This window comes from Coffea arabica, chromosome 6e, assembly GCF_036785885.1.
Source record: "Coffea arabica cultivar ET-39 chromosome 6e, Coffea Arabica ET-39 HiFi, whole genome shotgun sequence".
Taxonomy (NCBI): domain Eukaryota; kingdom Viridiplantae; phylum Streptophyta; class Magnoliopsida; order Gentianales; family Rubiaceae; genus Coffea; species Coffea arabica.
Window position 1 is genome coordinate 53285880 of NC_092321.1, and position 18450 is coordinate 53304329.

An 18450-nucleotide genomic window follows, 5' to 3' on the forward strand; every position below is an offset into this window, starting at 1 on the left:
TTACGTAGATAGTCGTGAAAATTCGATAATAATAGTTGAACGTCTTCCCGTCTCATTAAAAAAAAACCAAAAATACAAAGCAACAAATTTTTTCAACGAGATTAGCTAGGTTGTCGCTGGAAGAAAATCAAATAAAGAGTAAATTCTTCACAATTGGAGCATAACAAAAGCAATTACAAGAAAAAGATAATATAATAATAATGAATACAGCCAGAGCATAACATATGCAATTATTACAATAAAAAACAATAATTAATAATTGCGATTTATTTGGCAACCAAAAGAAAGCACTGATAATTGTAATAAATAATTGGGATACCAATTTTTTTGTCTACACAATTTATTGTTGGGAAAGGGCAAAATTTTAACACAATCCCACAGGTAATATGTTAACAATCACTTCCAATCCAATTGAAAAAAGAAAAAAAAATCAAAGCCACGTGGGACCAAATTTTAGTAGAAGAGTTCCAAGCAAACAAAGAAACAAAAGAATCGATAGACGTCTAATTCACACGAGGGAATTGACACGAGCCAGAAGACTACCAATCGGCCAATGGCAGGCAAACAACAAACAAAGAAACAAAAGCCAAAAGGATTGCTAAACGTCTGAGCAAACAAAAGAATTCACGCGTGGGAACGGACGACCATCAATTGGAAATACGCACGGCCGGACGACCACCAATCAGCCAATAGCAGCATGCCACGTTAGCAATCACAACCCAATTGAAAACAATGGCATTCCCCAATAGACTAGATATGTTAATAAGACTAGGAGGAGAACACCGCGCAATGCGCGGTGTAATTTTCAAGATTGCCCAGAAATGCCCAATGATTCAAATTCAAATATTAAGTATGAAAAGTTACAAAAAAATACACCAAAAACTTTGCCATTTTGTTTTTGTAGTTTTATTAAGCAGTGAATATGAATAATTTGTCAAGGAAATACAAGACAATACAATGAGTAGACTACTAAGAGAATTAAGATGCTCCTTGCTTTTGCATAGAATGAAAATAGAAATAAAAAAAGACACATGCAATGGAAGAGAAGGGGAAAAAATATAGCTTGAAGAAATACACAAAGTGAGTTGATAAAAACCAAAAATCAAGTTGTCAGTTCCTAGAAAAGAATATTTAATAGCAATAAGTTTCCTTTACAGTTTATTCAAATGAATAATAAAATGCATATACATGCAGTATAAAAAGAAAATCTACTTAGCGAGTCTAAACCATATACCAGTGCCAATTGAACAAATTGACAAAGAAAAGAAAAAAGTATTTCTAATTGGCCACAAGCAAAATGATTCTAGACTTTCAATGACTAATAGCATCAGAGAGCTCCAGCTTCATTCAGACTCTCCTCTCGTTCCCGTGAAAGGCTAAAAGCAAATACCTATCCAGCAGTGAACGATGGGTTTAAAAAAACTTCTCTATAGACAAAACTCCAAGTTAAAAGCTACAGACAAGAAGCAATGTCATAAACCCGATTACCAAACATTTGAACAAAAAAATCCTCAAGAAAATATCATAGGAATTTAAATTTCTATGGAACACTTAATTCTGATCAGAAACATCAAATTTTGGGAAAAAAAAGAAGAAGCAATTTATACCAACCTATAATAATAGTCCGAAAGTCAAAATAAGCAAATAAATAAGTAAAAGGACAAGACAGTACCTCAGGAGAAACCAAAAGCAACGAGATCTGACAAAATTTCTTGATGATATTAATGCAAATAACCCATGAGCATCTTCACACTTCTACTTTTAATGTTCTAAACAAAAGAAAAGGAATATCTCAAGAACCGAAAAAGCAACAAAGACAATCTTAACCAAAACCAGCAAGAATAATTAAACCCAACAGGATAATGCATCATCAGTGGAACAGTTAAATCAAATAAAACTTGGATCTTCAGACATATTCAGTGTAATACATTTGAAATTATTCTACCTAAAGCAATAGTAGAAATCCAATTTTACTTTCAAGCTCTTACCATCTATAATGAGTCGATCAAAATCCAATTTTTCAATCATTCTAATAACTAATTCTGCAACCATAGATGCAACTCACACAAATTTTTCTCCAAAAAACAATCGCTTAGGACTGTAATTTTATTATTTCTTCTTAAAACGAGTATCTCCTTGATCAGTTCCAGTGCTTTTATCAGCAACTAAGAAAACACAACGTTTGTTGAAAAAAAAAACTAAGAAAACACAAAAATATTTTTTGTTCTTTTGTTTTAAAGAAACCATATCCACTATCCGGAAAATGAGAACCAAAACTTCACAAGGGAAAAAAATAAGAAAAATAGTTTTCTCAAAAATAAAGACACGAAAAAAATAACTAAAGTTTTTAACAATCATTGAAATGAAATTTGATCTCCACAAATGGAGACTTTGGGTTGGTTACCATATGGATCGTCTTTGTGAGTCAATAATTGAACATACCCCTGCACATAACAAACCCGGAAAAAAAAAAACCATCAGATAAGCCATGAAAAATCCATTTTCCAGATTTTCTTGACAACCTTTTCCTTCAGTTTCTCTACCAAGTATTTTTTCCATAAATAATAAATATCATACAAGTTTGTACATGGGGCTCTAGAGACCCAAAAGAAAGAAACAAGTAACATAGAAACTACTTAAAAAAGAGTACATAAGTTAAAAAAATGAAAAATAAAATAGAGGAAACCTGAGATGAAGAAGGACGAAACCCAAGGAAGCAAAATTGCCCGCAATGTTTCTCGGTGATGATCTTCTCTTGGCTGCATCTGTTTTGTGAGAAAGTATGGATAAAGAAATAAGGAACAACATAGGCAAAATTTAGATATTAACCAGGTGAAAATTTTTGGGGAATAAAACCAATAAATACAGAAAGGAAATAAAGATTAAGAGGCAACAAAGAACCAGATAGTTTGGAGATAGATTATGCAAATTTCCTTGCTTCTGGAGCTAAAGACGATCAAGCAGAGAGAAAAGATCTAGAACAACCCTATTATCCTACAAAGGGAGAAAAATAACCACAACAAGCCACAATGTTAGACAACTAAACCGGAGAACAAAAAGGGAAAAAAGGCTAGAGAAGTTTAGGTAGGGGAGGAAAGAACAAACCCTTTAAGCAATGAGAATAATCTTCTCGGAGTATTTATATGAAAAACCGTAGGCAAGACACATTGCAAAAGATTTTCCATATCTGAACCTGCAATATCACAACAAATATAAAGTTAGACAAGAAAACCCTCAAAAAAAATCTTTTAAAGACTACCGTATAACCACACCAAGCAATAAACAACCTGAAGAAACCAACTGCGTGTAGTTCTCTTTGTGAACTCCTCTATTTCTTTACCAGTCATAATGCACACAAAAGAAACCAAAAAATAAAATAATCACCAAATGATACCTAATAGTCATAAAATTTTTAAAATCAAAAAGAAAAATTCACAGCCAAGAAATATCTGGAACCCATACAACAAATTGAACAAAAGGTGAGATAGCCAAATAAAATAATCACAGTTAAGAGTATGGCCAAATATACACACTTTTGGCAATCACTTTTTCCTCATTGTGTATCAGAATTTCTTGCACTGCACAAATGTAATTTGTAGAGCAAGGACTTCTTCGAATTTGATACACCAGACATGGTAAGCTCAACCAAAAACTCAATATTGGACTGAAGCAAATTACAGCAAAAAAACTTTTGGTTCCGCTGCAAAACTCAGACACCTACAAGGCATTTTAGCAATAAGTGTTAACCACACTTGTAAATGCAACTACACCACTCTATGCATACTCTAAATACAAAGTCACAACTACTGCAATGTGTCAAAAGACGAGAGAAGAAAAGGTGGGAATAGATTGATTGGAGTGGTTACCTTGAGCCCCGTAAATTGAAGTGGTCATGATCCCATCAAAAAAGTATTCAGAAGACACACACACACATGGAGAGCCAAAGAAATGGTATTTGAAACAAATTTAATCAAAACTCCTCGGACAACAAGAAGAATTCCACCTCTTCTCCTACCGAAAGCACATGACTTCCACGTGATTGACGACCACCATCCAGCCAATAAAACCCAGCCACGTCAGCACAACAACCACCAACCTTAACAATCCCATTCGCTCTTTTACTATATAGGTTGATAAGGAAACCAAATAGAAATAAAAAAAAATGAAAATAGGGAGAAAAAGAACCAGATGTGCGATGTCTAGAAAAGTTCGCAGTATGACCGGCGGCTGCAGCAAGGAAGAATGAAAGGCTGGAAAGTTGCCTTTTAAAGAGGAATTAAAAGAATTGACTTTTACATTCATGCCCAAATCTTTGCTGGTATTTTGTTTTGAGCCTTACTTTTAAGAAATTATAAATCTAACCATAAATGGTTTTCACATTATATTTTTAACCTCAATTTGTACAGTTTTGTGAAATGGAGTCTTTGTATTATTTATAAATTCACCAACTATACCAAATCTAGCAATATTTTTTATGCTATTTTATTTTGTATATAATTAAAATATATTTATGACATCATTATGATGTCATCCAATTAGATCTTTATTCAATAGGTTGAATCTATTTACCCCTAAACTCAATCGAATTACTATCTAGTGCGAGTTTGAAAACATAGCAATTAACACCATCTGAACTTTTGGCCCTAGATAGTGCTACGTAAAGCTGGTCATGAGAAAATACTAGCTCATGAAGATAGGTTCCTATGTAGTGAAGAGTTTGACTTGGGCTTTATTTATAGTCATGGAAAAATGAAGCCTAACAGAAAACTGGATCCTTTTGAAAGGAATTCCATTTTTTTGGCCATCTTGAGTTTGCAGAGGAATTTTTGGAAGAAATACTTTCTTTCCTTTATATTGGCCTACAACTATTTCGGCACAAAGAGTATGTCTTCTCAACTCTCTACATATAAGCCTCATTCCATTTTAGAGCCCTTTAGTTGGAGCAAGGTTTCTAATGAGAATGTTAGGACAATTCTGTGAGGACTCGAAAATTATTTTTACATTTTCTCCTATTTTTGAAAAATTAATTTATAGTTTCTTTTAATTTTACTTTATTTGCTTATTTGTTAGCTTTAATTTGATAGTGATTTTAAAGATTAAGTTAAGATTTTATCATTCCCTTTTTTATATTTTAGTGTATGTTAAGTTTCGTAGAGTACTATGGTAGTTAGACCGACTAGTGAGATGTGTGCGTTAAATTTCGTGGACGAGATTGAATGTGGTACTAGAGGAATTATGTGATTAGAAGTATTAAAAGTGTATTAGAGAAACCCTAGATACTTTGGAGATTAGAAACACAAGAGAGACAAAGAGATAGGTTTGAATCATGTGATGCCATTTGTCACTCATCCTTCAAATTTTGACTAAGACCCTTTGACCCAGACTTCTTCTATTAGTTATCTTGCAATTTAGCCAACATTTCCTCCATTTTACGTCACCTTGGCCTAAATTCTAGGGAAAGAAAAGAGAGAAAAACTTCCAAAAATTCCATCTTGATTTCTTGCTTGATTCTTGAGAAAATCAACGTGAAACTTGAATCCACTCCGATCAATCTTGGGCAAAGCTTGAAGGTGAACTTGGTGGAGCTTTTGAGAGGAAGAAAGTTCTTGTCTTGCAACTTATTTTGGGGGTTTTGAGGTATTACACTAAGAAGCTCTCTTTTTCCATCTTATTTTGCCATTTAAGCAACAAATGACTTGATTATGACGGATTTTATGGAAGATTTCATGATTTTGCTTTCGAGGTTGTAATTTTCAGCTTTGAAATGTATTAGAAGCTTTGTTATGAGGTTGGATATGAAATTTTAGCTTTGGTATGAGATTATCTAGCTCCTATATTCGAATTTCCAACTTTAGGGTTAATTTCCAACTTTGCTATGTTAATTTGCACCCTTGGAATGCCAATTCTAGCTTTGGTGTAAGTGATTTAGAACTTGATATATATGTTTAAAGTTGATAGTTTTGTGGCCTTGATTGATGTTCATTTACTATGAAACTAAGGTTTGACTTGGATGGTTAACTTGAAGAAAAATGGAGACATATTGCTGGATTTTTTCTCCTTATTGGTCAAGTGAGGGTTGAGGTGTGAACTTAGGGCATATTGTCTTCCTCTTGCATATGATTTTACTCAAAGCACTTGCTACAAGCTATTTCTTTGCATGTGTGTTAGTTTTGAGCCAAAACAAAGAAGTTTGAGAAGGGAAAAACTAGTTTTCCAAACTAATAGTTTGCAGGAAAATTTTCACAGGAAGCCCTACGCAGCTTTGGGAAATTGGCTATAACTTCGTATAGGAAAGTCGGAATTGAGTTTCGTTTATTGCGTTTGAAACTAGACTCATAGGGCTTTCAACGATATAACAATTAGGGTTTGGTTAAACTCCTATAAATACCAACAAATCTGCAAAGTTTCTTAAAAACCATCACTATTCTATTTTTGCACATGAGACAGTAGTGAGTTTGAACTGAAATTTAACTAACCTATGAGTTGAATTTTGTGAGGACTCGTAAAAAAAAATTATTATTTTTCGACTCCTATTTTTGCTCATTTAATTATTTATTTGAATATTTGCTTCGATTATTATTTTCTAACCTTATTAGACTTAAATACATGGAATTATGACTTCATTATAATTTTAAAGTGACTCGTTTCAAAAATTAATTTTTGGAAGCTCGATTAATGTAAATAGTGAAAACGTGTCTGAAAACTTTAGCCAATTGGAAGTACAATAAGCTCGGAAATTTGGAGACATGTACAATGGTCCTAAAATAGTTAATTTTAGATTTAAGTACTAAAGTGATAGTTAGTGGTACGATCGTTACAAGAATTTCTTGAAGGTTTCACTTTATCGCGCCTAAATTGGAAATACGCGTTTTCACGCGCGCGCTTAAATGAGGGACTTTGGACCATTATTTTGGGACAATTAAGAGAGAATAATATTTGTATGAATATAAGTGTACTAGAGGTTTAGTGCACTAGTGAAACAAATGCGAGAGAAATCGAGCACCAAACGTGCTCTATGCACACTATTCTCAGTTGACTTTGGAGTGATTTTGCACCACACATTGTATCTTCCTTAGGAAGCCAAAATTAGATCAAACACACTCTCTCCTAGTCTCTCTCTTGGCCGAACCATCAGCTGTAAAATACAACACAAAAGTTGCCATTTTTCATCTTCAATTCTTGCACCAAACCTTCATAGATTCACACCAAAATTGAAGACCACCTAGCTTGTCACTTGGAGAGTTCATTCAGCTTCAAAAGGAGGAGCTTTCCACGGTTTTCTTGGAGCTTTTAAGGACCGAAATTTCTGCCTTGGACACCAACTAGAGTAAGTAATGATCAAGCCTTCTAGTTTTGATTTATGGAAGTTCTAGTATACCTTAAGCTCTTGTATTCATATGGGTGGTTGTTGTTGTTGAAAAATTTGGAAGGTGGGCTCTATGAACTCCCACCTTTGTCTTGATGGCTGATGTGATGCTTGATGATAGATTTAATGTTGGTTTAGTGCTCAAATGGTAGATTAATGGTGTATTATTAGTATAAACTTCAAGAAGTGCATGGGGTAAAAAGTTTCGATTCTGCCCTTCCTTTGAACGTACCTATTTCTGCCGAATTTTGAGGTTGTAATGACTTATATATGATGTTTATATGTTGTATAGATGGTGTATGAAATTTCATTGAAAAATATTGAGGTTTGGTTGGTCAAATGAATTGATTTCACAAAGTTAGTAAACCTGGAATTCTTCCCGAAATGCTCAGACCAGCTTTTTTGTTTCGTCCATAACTCTGTGCTCCGATGTCGAAATCGAGTGTCGTCAGTGGCATTTGAAACTAGACCTTCCCACCTTTCCAACGGTATAAAATGTATGTTCTGGTTCCATGAATGTGAGCCGAACCAACCATTTAAAGTCGGCTGTTCTGTTTCTCTGTTTTCCTGGAACGAAATGCTGAGGCTGCAACTTGTGGCTCGAATTCGAGCTAGATGTGTGCTGAATTTCAAAATGATTTCTTCTGTGAAATTATAGCTCCACGAATTTTTTTTCTAACTCCATAAACCATGTTCAATTCCGAGTTAAGTTGAGTGATTTGTGATCAAAATACGGAACCTGCCCTGCTCTTGAAAACCCTAACTTTTGGACAGATTTGATGCAAGGTTTGGTGTAGACTTGCTAATTGAATTTTGTTTGGTGCTAAACACTTACCAAATGTACCATGAATGTTCCTTAGGCTTTGCCTACCCTAATGAGCCATGTTTAAGGAATTTTTCCTTGACCAAATGTTTGGAATGGAAAACAAAAGGCTCAAGGCAGTTTTGCCTTAGGATTTTCGAAATTTTAGTTGTTGGGTTGACTAGCTTCCCGAATGTATTTTTCCATGAAATTTGATAGAGGGATACTCTTTATATAGGAGTATTATACTACCAAATTTTGTACCAATCCAAGTCCATTTCGATACCTAACTAAAGTCCCAAAGTCGGAAACTCAAATCTGGAAATTTGTTCAACAGTTTCGAAACTTCCCAAACTTTGAGCAACCATATCTTGGTGCTCGCAACTCCGTTTCTTGTTCCGCTTATTTTGTTGTAAACTTGGATTACAACACTAATAGATTTGCAAATTTCAAAGGTTAGTTTCAATCGATGGAATTTTTCCGAATTTCCAAAGTTGGCCAAATAACGTAAGTTATCATCTTGAAGCTCAAATTTGAATACTTTCTGCTTAGATTTGTGGAATGATTCTTTCTAAGAATTTTTAGTACATTAAAAGACGTTTCCAACGGTACCAAATTTACTAATTTTTGACAATCGAAGAGTGAGTTATGATTTTTCAAAAATTGTACCAAAAATCGAAAATTTTGAACTTTTGAAATGAAATCCGCGCGGGAAGCATTTTGCTGGAATCCGGCCAGTTTCTGGCCGGATTAGGTGGCCGGATTGCTGTTGGGATTTGAAAAAAATTGAGGATGGCTACTGCCTCCAATCCGGCCAAGAATCCGGCCGGATATCCAGCCAGATTCCAGCCGGATTGTGACGTGGCCAGCCCACTTTCGACTTCGGTCGTTCGTTTCGAGAATTATTTGTACGTACTTATTCCCATCCAATGATTTTAAGGATAGTAAATCCAATTTTTACTCGAGTCTTATAACTCATTCGAGTTTCGATATATATAAAAAAAAGGGGGGGAAACCCAATCTCGATTTTCAAAGGAAGTTAAACTCGATTTTCGAGGTACTCTCTAGACCGTGTTAGTAATGGTCTATTGTTAATTGCTCAGGCACCCAAGAGAAACTTCAAGAGAATCCCACGGTGGACGCTTGAATTTCGAGTGCCCTTTTCTTCTCATTTTACTTGGTGAGTGTCAAGTGCATATTTACTTGAACTCCTGTGAACTTGATACATGCTTGTCTTGCTTAACCTACCTGGTTTTGATAAAATGGAGTCGAGTGTGTACTTTATCGCACTCGTACTTATTTGAAATAATTGATTCATGTTTGGCCTGACTTGCTAGATTTAAATATCCTGAATTACATGCTTGGACCTGTAAAATGCTTGTATACATGACTTAGTATGCTATGAGTGCATACGTCGTTAGAGTGAATCTCCTCGACATTTACATGTATATGGGGGACGCCCAAACTCATAGGCTGACCTTGAAACTCGAGCCGGCATGGGTTTGGTCGGGAATCTTGGTGAGGCATGAGATTCACATGATAAGGTTGATCTATTGAGAGATCTTGCTTGGCATACTCGTGGAGTATCGCCTTATAAATGTCGTGCGGGCCCGGAGCGGTGTACGGTGGACGGATGGGAAGTTAGTGGAGTTCTACGGATTGAAAATACCGACCCGGTTGACGGAGCATCATCGCGGGGAGGTATACGAATGTCATCGACACAGCAAGTGGAACTTAGCTCCTGAGAGCTACTATATCCTTGAATTGTTTCTGTTTACTTTCACTGGCTTTATGAATCCCTTGTAATTATCTCTTAAACTGTTATTTGGGACTGTTATCTGGACTACGTGCTTGCATGTGTGTTCTTGGCCTCACGAGAGTTTTGCTCACCCAGTAGATTTGTTTTCCTTAACAGGATTGAACTCGGAGATGTATTGGAGAAACGCTCCTGATGTGCTTTTGTTTAGAATTTCTATTATATTTTGACTAGACCCTGGGTTTTGGGTTGTACTTTTGGAATTGAAATGTAACATTTGAGACGTAATGTATATTTGGGATTCATGATATATTTTGAACACCCGACATGCGGGTTGGATAATGGATGACTATTGTTAAGTTTGAACGTTTCCGCATTTACTATATCTAAGTTATTTACTTGTGTTGTGAAGACTGGCACTAAACTTGAATGAAATTGCTTGAATCCTGACGAGAGTTGGGCAGGCGTCCCGCGGATACCCTTTGGCTCGCCTTAGGAAAAAGTGGGGGCGTCACAGTTGGTATTAGAGCGCTAGGTTAGTGCTAGGTTAGAGATCTATATGGAAGACATATTAGATACTCTACCCTTAAAACCTGAGACCGGATAATTAAGTTCTACCTTAAGAGGTATTTGGGGCATACTAGTGATTGGGTTAGACATGCATAAACGACATCCGAACTAGATAGTGATTTAAATTTCTAACCCGAAAAGTGCTATTATTTTGCAAGGATGTAAAACGGAAATGGAGTTCCGGCAGCTGACGGGAATGGCCATGCGAATGGTCATATAGTGCCTCCTAGTTCTATCTACTACCGAACTCTAGTTGGAGGAGCTCGAGTACGCTATTCCCCACCTGACAGATATTCCCGATGTGCTTGTAGGGTGACTTTTGCTTACCCAAATCACATTGTACTGGCCTTGGACGACGAGCGTCGTCAGTTGGTGAATGCCAACTTGGACTTACAGGCTGAGGTGGACGAGCTTAGATAGATGGTTAGCGCTCAGGGCGAGAGAATCGCCGAGCTCGAGGAGGTGATAGAGGGCGAGGTAGCTACATCTGCTGTTGTTAATGAGGAGCTCCGGAGCACTAGGGCTCAACTTACTAGGTTGAGGGAGGAGGTTCGTGATAGGGCTTCCGGGATCCTAGCTGATGCCACTAGGCTAGTGGATGAGCGATGGGTGTAACTCAGGGCTCTGAGGAGGAGGATTCAGTGGAGGATCCTGAGAAGGAGGTTTCTCCTGATAGTCCTACTGCGGACTAGGTCTAGGCAGTTTGACCTCTCTTTTGACTCTTTTGACTCTTTTGACTCTTTTGACTAGTATAGCTAGAATTAGTTGGGGTAACGCTAAGTGCTGAGCCCATTGTATTTTGTATGACTTTGTGGCCTATTTTTGAGGCACTTGCTTTTACTTTAGTCTTCTGTGACTAAAAGTACTCTTGTGGCACCTGCGTGCTATATTTTTTGTGACTACCCTATGACTTGTTAATTGTATGAACTTGATATGCTAATGAATGTAAATTGTTGTTATTTCCGATGTTTTCTTGATTGGTTCCTGTTCTCTACTTTGCACCGCATAATTTATTTATTTATTTCTTGCACTAGGCACGCCTAGGTTATGGAAGGACTAAGAGGCCGTGGTCGAGATCGTGGGCGAAGGACTAGACAGGCCTAACCTCAAAGGGATGACCAGGGATCGGCAACTGGACCGATCCAAGGTCAGGAAAATATTGAGGGTAATCAATTGGCCACTGCCATTAATAGGATGACTGATATCCTAGAACGCTTAACTGATAGACAAGGTCCTGGACCGTTCAACCAACCTGGGGGTCAGGAAAGAGGAGGGGATAGAGTCTTAGAGAGGTTCTTAAAATTTAACCCGCCTAAATTCCTTGGCGAACCTGATCCTGAGGTAGCGGAAAATTGGTTAGAAAGGATGACCAACATATTCGTTGATTTAGACCATACTGAAGATAGGAGAATGAATTTCACTGCTTTTCAATTTGAAAGAGTAGCCCGTGCTTGGTGGGATCTGATAAAAGGAAAATGGGAGAGAACTCAAACCCCTTGGACTTGGGAGAATTTCACAAGGGAATTTAATGAAAAGTTTCTTCCGCTCTTAATTCAAGAGAAGAGGGAGGATGAATTTATCAAGCTGAAACAGGGAACTCTTAGTGTAGCTGAGTATGAAGGAAAATTTACTAAACTTTCAAAGTATGCTCCCGAATTGGTGACCAATGAGCGAAAAAGGATTAGACGGTTTGTTCAGAGATTTAATGTGAAGATACAAGAGGGTTTGGCGGCAGCCCAAATCTCTATTTTTACTGAAGTTTTAGAGAAGGCACAAATGGTTGAGAGTGCAAGATTGCAAGTGAGAGACTTCTACAATAGAAAAAGAAACTTTTTTAACCATACCTCTGGACAACTTGGTAAAAGTGCACAGCCTTCCAAACTGGGAAAAGGAGTGGGAGGACCAAGGACTGCCGGAGTTTCGAGAGGAGATTTATCTAAAGGAGGTCGTAGTGGACTGACACAGGCTAGGAGAGCGCCTTCTAGTGGATCAGCGGTGACCCCTCAAGTTACATGTGGGTACTGCGGAAAATCCAACCATTCTGAAAATGACTGTTGGAGGAAGTCTGGGAAGTGCTTGGCCTGCGGTAGTACCGAGCACCAGCTCGCGAACTGTCCAAACAAACTGAAGGCGGGAGGTGATACCCAGAGACCGGAAAAGTCAGCCTCTAAGCAAACCAGTGCCGGATGGAGCCGACCGAAAGTACCGGTCAGGGTTTATGCACTAGATTATCAACAAGTTCCTGAGGCGACTGAGGTGGTAGAAGATACAATCCCAATCTTGCACCGTTTAATTAGGGTTTTAATTGATCCAAGTGCTACATATTCTTTTGTAAACCCTAACTTCATGAGTGGGATAGACTTGAAACCAATTAAATTACCATATGATCTAGAGGTTAAAACGCCTGCTGGAGATCAAAATCTAATTGCTAACTTGGTGTATAGAGATTGTGAAATCTGGATTGGGGAACAAAAATTATTGGCTGATTTGATAAGTTTGACGATTAAGGGATATGATGTAATCTTGGGAATGGATTGGTTAGCCCGTTATAATGCTCAATTAAACTGTAAGATGAAAATTGTAGAGTTGCGTATTCCAGGAGAAGCAACCCTGAAACTGGATGTAAGGGGTAAATTAGCTTCGTCTGCACTTATTTCAGGACTTCGGGGTAGAAAGTTGTTAAGTAAAGGAGCTCAAGGGTATGTGACTTTCCTTATCAACACCACTAGTGATAAGGTGAAATTGGAAGACATGCCTGTAGTGAAAGAGTTTCCCGATGTTTTTCCTAAAGAATTGGAGTCCCTACCTTCGGAACGGGAAATAGCCTTTAAGATCGATGTAACTCCGGGAGTAACCCCTATTTCTAGGACGCCATATCGAATGGCCCCAACCGAATTGAAGGAGTTGAAATTGCAATTACAAGACTTGTTAGAACGGGATTTTATACTGGAAAGTGATTTGCCGTGGGAAGCCCCAATTTTGTTTGTTAAGAAGAAAGACGGGAGTCTGAAACTGTGTATAGACTACCGAGACTTGAATGATGTTACAATTAAGAATAAGTACCCTTTGCCCCACGTTGATGAATTATTTGACTAATTGCAAGGGGTTGTAGTATTTTCGAAGTTGGATTTGAGACAGGATTATTATCAGTTAAGGATTTTGGAGAAGGACATACCCAAGATTGCTTTTAACTCGAGATATGGGCATTTTGAATTTGCCGTGATGCCGTTTGAGTTAACGAATGCACCTGCTGCTTTTATGGATTTAATGCATAGGGTCTTTAAACCTTATCTAGATCAATTTGTGGTGATCTTTATTGATGACATATTGGTGTATTCTAAGAATGTGAAGGATCATGAGAAGCATTTGAGAATTGTTTTGGAAACTTTGAAGGAACACCAATTATATGTTAAGTTTAGCAAGTGTGAGTTCTGCCTAAAAGAAGTGACTTTCTTGGAACACATAATTTCTAAGGATGGGATTAAAGTGGATCCAGCTAAAGTTGAAGTTGTTTCGAAATGGAAACGACCGGAAAATCCTACCGAGGTTCGGAGTTTTATTGGATTAACAGGGTATTACCGGAGATTTATCAAGGGTTTCTCTAGAATTGCTGGACCAATGACCGAGCTGACCAAGAAAAATGAAAAGTTTATATGGAGTCCTAAGTGTGAAGATAGTTTCCAGGAATTGAAAAGACGATTGACAAGGGCACCTGTGTTAGCTTTGCCAAATGGAAAGGATAGTTTTGTGGTTTACACAGATGCATCTAAGGAGGGTTTGGGATATGTTTTGATGCAAAATGACAAAGTAATAGCATATGCCTCTAGAAAATTGAAACCGCACGAAGGGAATTACCTGACTCATGACTTGGAGTTAGCTGTTGTGGTCTTTGCTTTGAAGAAATGGAGACATTACTTATATGGAGTAACGTTTGAAGTCTTTACTGATCACAAAAGCCTTAAGTACTTATTTTCACAGAAGGAACTGAATTTGAGGCAACGTAGATGGATGAAATTTCTGGAAAACTATGACTGTACGATTAAGTACCATCCAGGGAAAGCTAATGTAGTGGCTGATGCTTTGAGTCGTCAAGTGCAGATGGCTAGATTGATGATTAAGGAATTCCAATTGTTGGAAGAAGTTAGTTATTAGAATTCTCGACTAGAATCGAGGAAAGTAATTTTGGAAAATATTGTATTGAATTCCACTTTGATGGAACGTATCAAGGAATCTCAAGAAAAGGACACTGAAATGCAGAAGTGGTTGGAAAAAATTAAAAAGGGGGACAGGTCGGACTTTAACTTGGGAACGAATGGTGTGTTGAGATTTTGGAATCGGATAGTTGTGCCAAAGGATGAAGGGCTTAAAAAGGAAGTTTTAGAAGAGTCACACCGATCAAAGTTTACGGTACATCCAGGAGGAAATAAAATGTACCAAAACTTAAAGAGTCTGTATTGGTGGGAGAACATGAAGAAGGAGATTGCTCAATTTGTCCAAACATGCTTAATTTGTCAACAGGTTAAAGCCGAACATCAGAAACCGTCAGGACTTTTGCAACGTCTAGAAATACTTGAGTGGAAATGGGAGAATATCACCATGAATTTTGTATCGGGATTACCAAGAACACAGAGAGGCCATGATGCGATTTGGGTAATAGTGGATAGATTAACCAAATCGGTCCATTTTCTATCGATTAATATGAAATACCCGTTAGAAAAGCTGGCCAGGTTGTATTTGGATGAGATCATTAGGTTACATGGAATACCTGTAAGTATCGTGTCCGACAGGGATCCGAGATTTGTTTCGAAATTCTGGCAAAAGATGCAAGAGGTATTGGGGACTAAGTTGAACTTTAGTACCACTTATCATCCTCAGACTGATGGACAGTCGGAGAGGACAATTCAAACTCTTGAGGACATGTTAAGGACTTGTGTTCTGGATTTTAGAAAGAATTGGAGTAAGTTTTTGACTTTAGTAGAATTTACCTACAACAATAGTTTCCACTCTTCTATTCAAATGGCCCCGTATGAGGCACTTTATGGTCGGAAATGTAGGTCTCCAATTTGTTGGGACGAAATAGGTGAACGGAAAATCTTAAACCCGACCACAGTATCTTGGATCAAACAACTCAAGAAGAAATAAAAGCCTCCATAAAAGTCGTCCCTTTTAACTTCTATAACATCATTCATAAACTAAACTCCAAAGTAAAGGAAGAAAACTAAGGTTTCTAGCAAGATTCACCTCTTACCTTCAAACTCAAAGATGACAAGCAAATCAAGAAGATGTAAGGCTTATCTTCCTCCAAAAACTTCGCCAAGAGCTTCCCTCCATGTTTGATTCAAGGTTTATCGGGGTTGATTAGGGTTTTTTCTTTGGATTTCTCACAAATTTGGACAAGAATCAAGACTAAATTTTTTTTGTGTTTTTCTCCCTCTTTTCTCCTCCCCATATCCGTCCAAGGTCAAGGAACAAGAAAAAGAAATAGTGAAATGATAAGAGTTCAAGTTGGATAAGAACAAAACTTGGTCTTGGTCAAGGGTCTTGGTCAAACTTTGAGTGATATGTGACAAATGGCAAGATCACAAGTTAAGTCTATCTCTTTGTCTCTCTAATTGTCTCTAATCACCATAATATCTAATGCTCCTCTAATTAACTCTTAACACCTCTTATCACATAATCCCTTTTGCATAAAACTGTGAGGACTCGAAAATCTATTATTTTTAAATCCCTAATTTTGGTTTAATTAATTATTTATTTGGATTTTTATCACGAATAATATTTTCTAGCCTTATTAGACCTAAGTACATGGTATTATAGCTTCGTTATAATTGTAAAGTGTCTCGTTTCAAAAATTATTATCTTAGAAGCTTGTTTAGTGAAAAAGTGAAAACGCGTTTGGAAAATTTAACCAATTGGGAGTACATTAGGCCCGGAAAATTGGAGACATGTACAATGGTCTTAAAATAGGTAAATTTAGTTTTAAGTACTCAAGTGATAGTTAGTGGTACGATCGTGAATTTCTCGAAGGTTTCATTTTATCGCGCCTAAATTGGATATACGCGTTTTCACGCGCGCGATTAATTGAGGGACTTTAGACCATTATTTTGGGACAATTAAGAGTGAATAATATTTATATGTACATAAGTGCATTAGAGGTTTAGGGCACTAGCAAAATAAACGCGAGAGGAATTGAGCACAAAATGCGCGCGTACGTGCACTATTTGCGGTTGACTTTTGTGCACCTACACTCTTAGCCTTTAAGCGTCCTTAGCAAGCTAAAAACCAGACCAAAATCTCTCTCTCTTTCCCCTCATCTGGTCGGCTACCTCCAAGAGCAAGAACCAAACTTGCTTCATCAAATTCTACTCCAAAATCTTGCTCAAATCACTACCAAATCCTCTCAAATTTTAACTCTACTTAGCTTGACATTTGGAGAGTCCATTTAGCTACAAAAAAGAGGAGCTTCCACGGTTTTTCTGAGCCGAGGAAAGGGCCGAAATTCTGCTCTAGTTCATCAACCAAAGTAGGTAATGATCCAACACTCTAATCTTGGTTTATGGAGGTTGTTTAACACTTATAAGTTCAAATATTCTTGTGGGTTAGCTTGTTATGGTGTAAATGAAATAGGTGGGCTCTATGAACTCCTACCTTTGTGTTGATGGCTGATATAATGTTTGATGATGGATTTAATGTTGGTTTAGGGCTCAAAATGGTAGATTAATGGTGTATTATTACTATAAACTTCAAGAAGTGCAAGGAGTGAAAAGTTCCGATTCTGCCCCTGCTTTGAACGTACCTATTCCTGTGGAATTTTGAGGTTGTAATGACTTATATATGATGTTTATATGTTGTATTGATGGTGTAAAAAATTTCATTGAAAAATATTGAGGTTTGGTTGGTCAAATGAATCGATTTCACAAAGCTAGTAAATCTGGAACTGTTTCCGTAATGCTATGATCAGCTTTCGTGTGTTGGCCATAACTTTATGCTCCGACGTCGAAATCGAGTGCCGTCAGCGGAATTTGAAACTAGACGTTCCCACCTTTCTGACAGTATAAATGCACGCTCTGGTTCCATGTATGTGAGCCGAACCAACCATTTAAAATCGGCTGTCCTGTTTCTCTATTTTCCTGGAATGAAATGCTGAGGCTGCAACTTATGGCTCGAATTGTGTGCTGAATTTCAAACAGATTTCTTCTGTGAAATTATAGCTATACGAATGTATTTTCTAACGCCATAAACCATGCTCAATTCCGAGTTAAGTTGACTAATTTGTGATAAAAATACGGAACCTGCCCTGCTCTTGAAAACCCTCACTTTTGGACAGATTTGATGCAAGGCTTGGTGTAGACTTGCTAATTGAATTTCTTGGTGTTAAACACCTATCAAATGTACCATGAATGTTTCTTAGGTTTCAACTACACTACTGAACCATGTTTGGAGGATTTTCCTTAACCAAATGTTTGGAAATGGAAAACAAAAGGGCTCAAGGCAGTTTTGCCTTGGGATTTTTGAAACTTTGGTTGTTCGGTTAAATACCTTTCTGAAGGTATTTTTCCATGAAATTTGAGAGAAGGACACTCTTCATATAGGAGTATTATACTGCCAAAGTTTATGCCAATCCAAGTCCATTTCGATACCTAACTAAAGTCCCAAAGTTAGAGGCTCAAATCTTGAAATTTGTTCACCAGTTTTGAATTTTTCCCAAACTTCGAGCTACCGTATCTCGGTGTTTGAAACTCCGATCCTTGATCCGCTTTTTCTGTTATAAACCTTACTTGCAACGATAATTGAGTTACAAATTTCAGAGGCTAGCTCGCAACGTATGAATTTTACCGAATTTCCAAAGTTAGCGAAAAACCAACCCCGGCTCAATCCTGAGTGTTCTAGAACAGCAACTTTAAACCCATTTTTGAATACCTTCCACTTAGATTCATGGAAAAGTATCTTCTAAGA

General features: G+C 37.3%; 1 long non-coding RNA gene across 3 annotated transcripts; it reads right to left on the bottom strand.

Annotated features, from left to right (window-relative positions):
• Nucleotides 1-1114: 1114 nt before the first annotated feature.
• Nucleotides 1115-3738, bottom strand: LOC140009666 (uncharacterized). Of its 3 annotated transcripts, XR_011817158.1 has the most exons (8): nucleotides 3534-3738; nucleotides 3288-3334; nucleotides 3106-3193; nucleotides 2902-2994; nucleotides 2687-2765; nucleotides 2405-2444; nucleotides 1673-1769; nucleotides 1115-1390 (listed from the first exon to the last, which is right to left on the bottom strand). It is a non-coding gene; the product is annotated as an uncharacterized lncRNA (long non-coding RNA). The 3 variants fall into 3 exon arrangements; XR_011817160.1 differs by lacking the exon at nucleotides 2405-2444; XR_011817159.1 differs by lacking the exon at nucleotides 3288-3334 and having other exon boundaries at nucleotides 3534-3737.
• Nucleotides 3739-18450: the final 14712 nt, after the last annotated feature.